We start from the raw sequence: 6,719 nt of genomic DNA, 5'->3' as shown, positions 1-6,719 counted from the left end.
TGGAGGATTTTTCTGAAGAACGCTGGGGCAGTTTAACTGCTCAGGATGAACAAGGGACTCGTGAACAACTCTCACAAAACATAAACACAGTCGTTGATCATCCAGGTAACGACACACAGTATTAATAATCAAAGGTATGTAAACTTTTGAACTGGTTCTTTTGTGTAAATTCAGTTATTATTGTGTCTTGTGGACTAGATATAAACATCTGTTATGGGAAATAGCTTATTCAGGGCGGAACTAAAAAAAAACTAAATGCAATTTTTATGATCAGAATCTTTTATTTTGATTTTATGATCAGCGTACTCAGAACGTTGTTGTTGTTGTCAAATTTGATTATTGTGAGACAACCTCATTTTAAACCTAACATTAATATCTCCTTTTCTTTTTTATTCTTTATTATGGTAATTAAGAACGCACTTTTTTGTGTGTGTGTACCCGCTATGCGTTTATTAAGTGGACTAAATACATGAAAGCTGTCATGAGTGAAATATCAAATGTGCACAATACACAAAGCTGAGCACAATTCAGTCATTCGTTTTATTAGCATAGCGACCCAGACTGATTTTCAAGATGTGTCTGTGGAAGAGACTGCAGAATTTGCAGAAAACAAGAACTATGAAAGATACTTCCAACCACTAGGTGTCCATATTTATATATGGCATTCTCATCAAAACAGCTAATAACATCATGGTAGGGATTATTTTCACACATTTTGAAATCCCCAGTCCTACATGTTTGCGTATGACTGTGGTTCGAGTAGCTCAGGCCTCTGTAGACACTGTGGATAACTAACAGTGTGTGGGAAGTAATGACATCATTCAAATTATTCCAGAGAGGCCTCAGAGAGTTTGAGTCTGGGGCTGCGTATTGACTGCTTTGAGATGTTTCTTAATGAAATTTGCGAGCTGAGGTTAAATACCTACACAAACATCTAAAAGATGAGCAGTCTGTTTACCGAAGCTAAACAAAATGCAGCCTATTGTATGTGATGTGTTGTTGTATATGGTGTACTGTTCTGCTACAATCACAAGAATGTGCTGCACGTATGCATACTTACACACTGAGTGGGAGTCAGAAAAGCCGTGTTGTGCTGGTGACCCTAGTAGGGTGACTGCTGTCAGGAGGTCAGTGTCACATGCAGGACAGAGGGCCGCCATAGAACATTTCTTCCTGTAGCACGCTTGGCAGCTGCTGCTTCCCTGAGGCTTGTGTTTTGTGTTTTCAGTGTATGTGTGTGTGTGTGTGTGGACGGGAAGGCGGCTAACTATAGGGAAAACAATGATCACCCTTAAGCGCAAACTGAACGGGAGTAAAAAACGGTCCTCCAGACTGAGCATTAATCTCAACTTGTCATATTGAACTGCTGCTGTAGGCTTTTAGCAACTCAGTATATAGTATGATCTCAGTACACAGGCATGTGAAATTGGAGCTTATCTACATGACTACTGTGTGTAATCTAATTTATTACATTGTCCTGTATCAGTTATTTTCTCTGTCTTTCTATTCAGACTAGAGTGCATTTTTGGGCCGTATGACGATACAAAACTGGACAAGTCCACTTCTGTCAGATAATGCAGTATAGTGTGGTACATTTACGTATCCTAATCCAGAACTATCCATACCCTGCTCCTGTATCTGTTTCTGTTTCTCATTCGGAAAGTAGGACGAGTTCTCTGCAGGTTGTGGAGGTTCATGTAATGTCCCAATACAATGCTACACTGGTTCTGCAATGATTCTTTGGACTCTTTAGGGTTTTTATCTTCATATTTGGAACCCTATATGATTTTTAAAAAAATAAAGTTGTAGGGTTCTACATTATAACCTTAATTTAAGGATGTTAGAGAGTCGAGTGCTATCACTAGTAGTGCACCGGTTCGCGATTGACACGACAGAAAAGTGTTCATCCTATCGTCAAGAGATTGCCAGTTTGAATCCCAATGGTGTCACAGCCATCGGTGGCCAGGAGCCATGAAAGCAAAATTGGCCATGTTGTCTTGGTGGGGTGGGGTGGGGGGGATTCTCTCGGATGACTCTCTGATTACATTCTGTCCCCTGTCAGTCACAGCAACACTAGCCAATCGTGGGTGTCTGTGAGCTCATGAATGCAGAATAGGGCAGATTTCCATGCTTTCCTCAGAGTGTATTGTGCTGCCTTGTGATGCTCCATGCTTGCTCCGTCCTCCGTGGTTGGGTTGGTAGATATCCTGTGATAGGGGAGAGTTAGGTAGTGGATGGGAATTGGAAAAAAAAAAAACAACAATAGCAAAAAATGGAGGATGTGCTGTATTGGCAAGTTGAAAAACAATCGGGGTTAGCCAAGTTGTCTGACCGCCATTTTGAAATTTTGATTCTGGTTTTCTGATGATAGCCATTTGTCCCTGTTCTTTACTCTGGTTCCCTGGCAGGAAAGTGAACCAAATACAGCAAGGACACTTTTAGTGAGCTTCTGTAAAGCCCTGATACTAAATCATGTAAAATCAGGTACAGGCTGAACAGCATCCTCAACTCCATCAAGCCATCAGGGGCATCATACTCTAAAGGAAACATCTGTGCAGATGGTGATGATTTTAGAATGACTGCAGGTGGATCATTATCATCTTGATCAAAAAAAAAAATCCAGCCACCATCTGCTTTAGAAGTGAAATCTGTCGATTTCTGGTTCTTTCTCGACAGATGTCACTTGTTGCGAGGATGCAACAGGAGGGGTTTTTAACTCTCAGATTTACACCATTAGCAGCTGCACTACTTTGTGTAGTCCTGACCTTCGGGGTGGAGTCGGAGACTCATGGCAACATCGCATGTTGTTGCTGGGAGCCATGGAGAGGGGCAGCTGTGTGTGGGGTGTGCTTGTGTTTGCCTACGTTTTCTTCACACACCAACGGCTCTTTTGAACGCACCCTTCCATTGGAAAGACCGGGCGGACGACTCTGAATGATTGCTACCCCCCACCCCTCCCACCACTTTTTACTGAAGTGTGTGTGTGTGGAAATTTCTCTAGCACTGCTACATGGTTTCTATGCACACTCTCCACCTACACACATACAAGCACACAAATGCAGGCACAATTCTTCCAGCCTCTAACCTCATGGCCCCGTCCTTTAAAGACATCACACTTTGCTTATGCTCGAGGCCATCCCAATTGTGTAGCCTCTGTGTTTCTATTTACAGCCCTGTCTTCTCTTTAACTGCCAAGAGACAAGAGAAGGTTACCAAGACGTAATTCTACGTTAACTCACATCAGTGATCCTCAATGATGCAAACGACAAAATCTGCCTCTTTATGCTGCGTACTGGAGAGCCTTTACAAAAGCTACTTAACTAATTTATACTGTATTTTCACAGATTCTTTGTTGTTTCAACGACACCCCTTTTTTGCAATGCTATGATATTCTTACGAGCCTATTTGCATGACTATTAAACAATGCCTCAGCCAAACTGAAAGTGTTTTGACTGAAAGCCAACACTCACTCATCCTCTTACTATCACTCTTCTGAGAGCTGAGACGTCCGTTAGACACACCTGGGAAGACAGCTTTTAGTGTGATTAATTATTTGCTTATTTGCATCTTGTTTTGCATTTCAGTGAAACGGCATCACAATACTTTCCTTTAAGATCCATCCATCCATTTTCTATACCGCTTATCCTACTGGGTCACAGGGAACCTGGAGCCTGCCCAGGGAGCATGGGGCAGAAGGCGGGGTACACCCTGGACGGGGTGCCATTCCATCGCAGGGCGCAATCACATACACATTCACACGCCTGTTCATACAGTACGGATACTTTGGACATGCCAATCAGCCTACCATGCATGTCTTTGGACTGGGGGAAGAAACTGGAGTACCCGGAGGAAACCCCCACAGCACGGGGAGAACATGAGAACTCCGCACACACAGGGTAGCGGAGGGAATCGAACCCCCAACGCTGGAGGTGTGAGACGAACGTGCTAACACAGTTGTGTCCACTTTGGCCTAGATACCTGCAGTTCCACATTAAAGCAGTCCAGTATGAAAGGCCTGACTACCCACAACATTTACATTTAAATTTGGATTTAAAAAAAAAAGTCAAATCCAAAAACCAACGAAAGCAAATCAGGAAAAACAATGACAAATCTGAAAGCACATATTAAGAGCAGACAAACCACAAACACTACCAATGCTAAATTAAATAGTTTTTGAAGAACACTGAAGAGTTAATATGCGTGCAAATGATTCAAACATATATTTTGATATAGTGCTTATTTCCATCAAAGACCTTTCTACGACATAAAATGTCAAATAATACCTTTGTCTTATTATTGTGATATAAATCAGATCCCATCGGATCTTTTCAGACCTTTAAAGTGATATAGCAACCAAATAAAATTCAAGTGAAAAACAAATAGAAAGGTTTTAGGAAAAAAACAAACAAAAAAAAACGTACAATAACCTGGTTGTATACTGTAAGTGTGTGCACCCTTTTATAATGGGGCACGTGACTGTTCTCAGTACGAACCAATCGCATACTTTTTAACTCGTGTTCAAAAGTAATTATCATACACCTTTCCTTAATTAAGTGATTCTGATTGATACCAAATAAAGATCAGCTGTTCCTGTCGGATTTTCTTGACGTTTTGTATTTTTCTTGATTTTCTTTGGTCCACAAAGAGCTTGCAAAGCATGTACGGAATCTCATTGTTGAAATCGATTAGAAGAGCGGTATAAAAGAATTTAAAAAACATTAGACGTACCAAGGAACACCGTGAAGCCTTACCAGGAAGGGTACCAAGAGACCTACGGTTACATTTAAGGAGCTGCAGGAATATCTGACAAGTACTGGTCACTCCCTGCATGTGATAATATTCTCTTGTATTCTTCACATGCCTGGGATATGGGGTAGGGTGGCTAGACAGAAGCCCTTTCTCATGAAAAAACATTAAATCACCACAAACCATTTGGGGCAATGTCTTATGGTCTGATCAGAGCAAGGTAGAACTTTTTGGGCATAATTCTAAAAGGTATGTTTGATGCGAAAGCAAGACAGCTTATCACCCAAAGAACACCATAACCATAGTGAAGCATGGTGGTGGAAGCATCATGCTGTGGGGCTGCTTCTCTTCAGCTGGAACTGAGGCTCTAGTCAAGATAGAGGGATTCATGGATAACTCCAAATACCAAATAACATGAAAATGACTCAAAGGTCAAATCTGAGGTAGCAAAGGAATGGCTTCAGAAGAAGAAGATTTTGGAACATTTTGGAAAGGCCCAGTCAGAGCCCAGATCTAAATCCGATTGAAAACCTCTGGAATGACTTGAAGAGGGTTGTACACAAGAGATTCACTCGCAGTTTGATAGATTTGAAGCATTTGTGCAAGACCGAGCACTATATTACAAAAAGTGTGTTAACAAAGTATTAGTTAAGGGGTGTGAACACTTATGTAGCTTGGACAAAGATCTGTCATGATTTATCTGTTTCATTTTTTATATTACAAAACCCTGCAATTTAAAATAATAATAAAAAAAACTATATTTTTTTAGCATGTTTGAATGCTAAAAGAAGAAAAGGCTTAAATAAAATTGTCTGTTTCAAAAAAAGGAACATTACATATCTGGTATAAATATCGTTTGCCTTTTATATCTTTTATCTCTTGATTTGTTTTGTTTGTTTTGTCGGACAGTAGCTTATCGTATCAAACAGCTACCGAAAATCCATGTGGGATTGGACACAAATAAATGGTGCACCTATATCTAATGTAGGTATAAATAGTTTTTGTCTTTTATATTTTTTTTAACACATATGTTGTTTTGTTTTTCCAGACACAGCTTATTGTATGAAATGGCTGTGTCGCACACTGCTGTACATGGGAGTGTGGAGAAACAGGAAAAGGAAGAAGAAGTAAAGAATTAAAGAAAAAGAAAAAAAAACAGATAACTGAACTTCTTTAGCATGTCATTATAAGAACAATTAACATTTTTACAGTGATTTAAACAAAATTCTGTTTTCAAATATAAAGGAGAGATCCAGTGTAGGTTTTATATTTTTTTATTCCTGTGTACTTTTTAAATGTTTGATTTGATTTGAAGTATTTTTATTCATTCACTGTCAGTCATGTGGGTGTATTTTTTGTGGTGACCTATATTTTTCTTTTACTTTATTGTTAACATTACAAGGACAAAGTAAACAAATGTCAATACTGTGTTTTTCCATAGTTGTTTACTGATTTTAATTGCACACTGGCACATGACTCTGAATAACAAAAACATTTGTGTTTTGGCTAAGCCGTTAGTGCCAAACTCAAGGCACATTTTCACTGGAATTCATTCTCACATTCCTTCGAACTGCTCCATTTTGGGGCATATTGAGAACTGAAACACATACATTAGGAAATTAGAGAAAGGTCAAACACTAAAGAGACTTTCGTTCCGCATCTTTATCATGTTTTATGATAAAAATGCCATTTTCCATAAGGATTGATGGACAAGAACTCGATTTGTTGATTCATCATGCGCTTGATTTGTTGATTCATTAAGCGCCTTGAGAGGCCTTTTTAAAGGCGCTAAATAAAATAAAGTTTATTATTATTATTATTATAACTATTATTATAACTATTGTTATTTATTTTTATTATTATGAACTTGATTTGTTTATTCATCTTAAACTTCATTGTGGATTCATTTAGGGCTGTGAGAGGCCTTTATAAAGGCACTATATAAAATTCACTATATAAAAAGTTGTTTCTTC

The sequence above is a fragment of the Ictalurus punctatus genome, chromosome 24 (assembly GCF_001660625.3).
Source record: "Ictalurus punctatus breed USDA103 chromosome 24, Coco_2.0, whole genome shotgun sequence".
NCBI lineage: Eukaryota > Metazoa > Chordata > Actinopteri > Siluriformes > Ictaluridae > Ictalurus > Ictalurus punctatus.
This window is presented reverse-complemented; position numbering follows the sequence as displayed.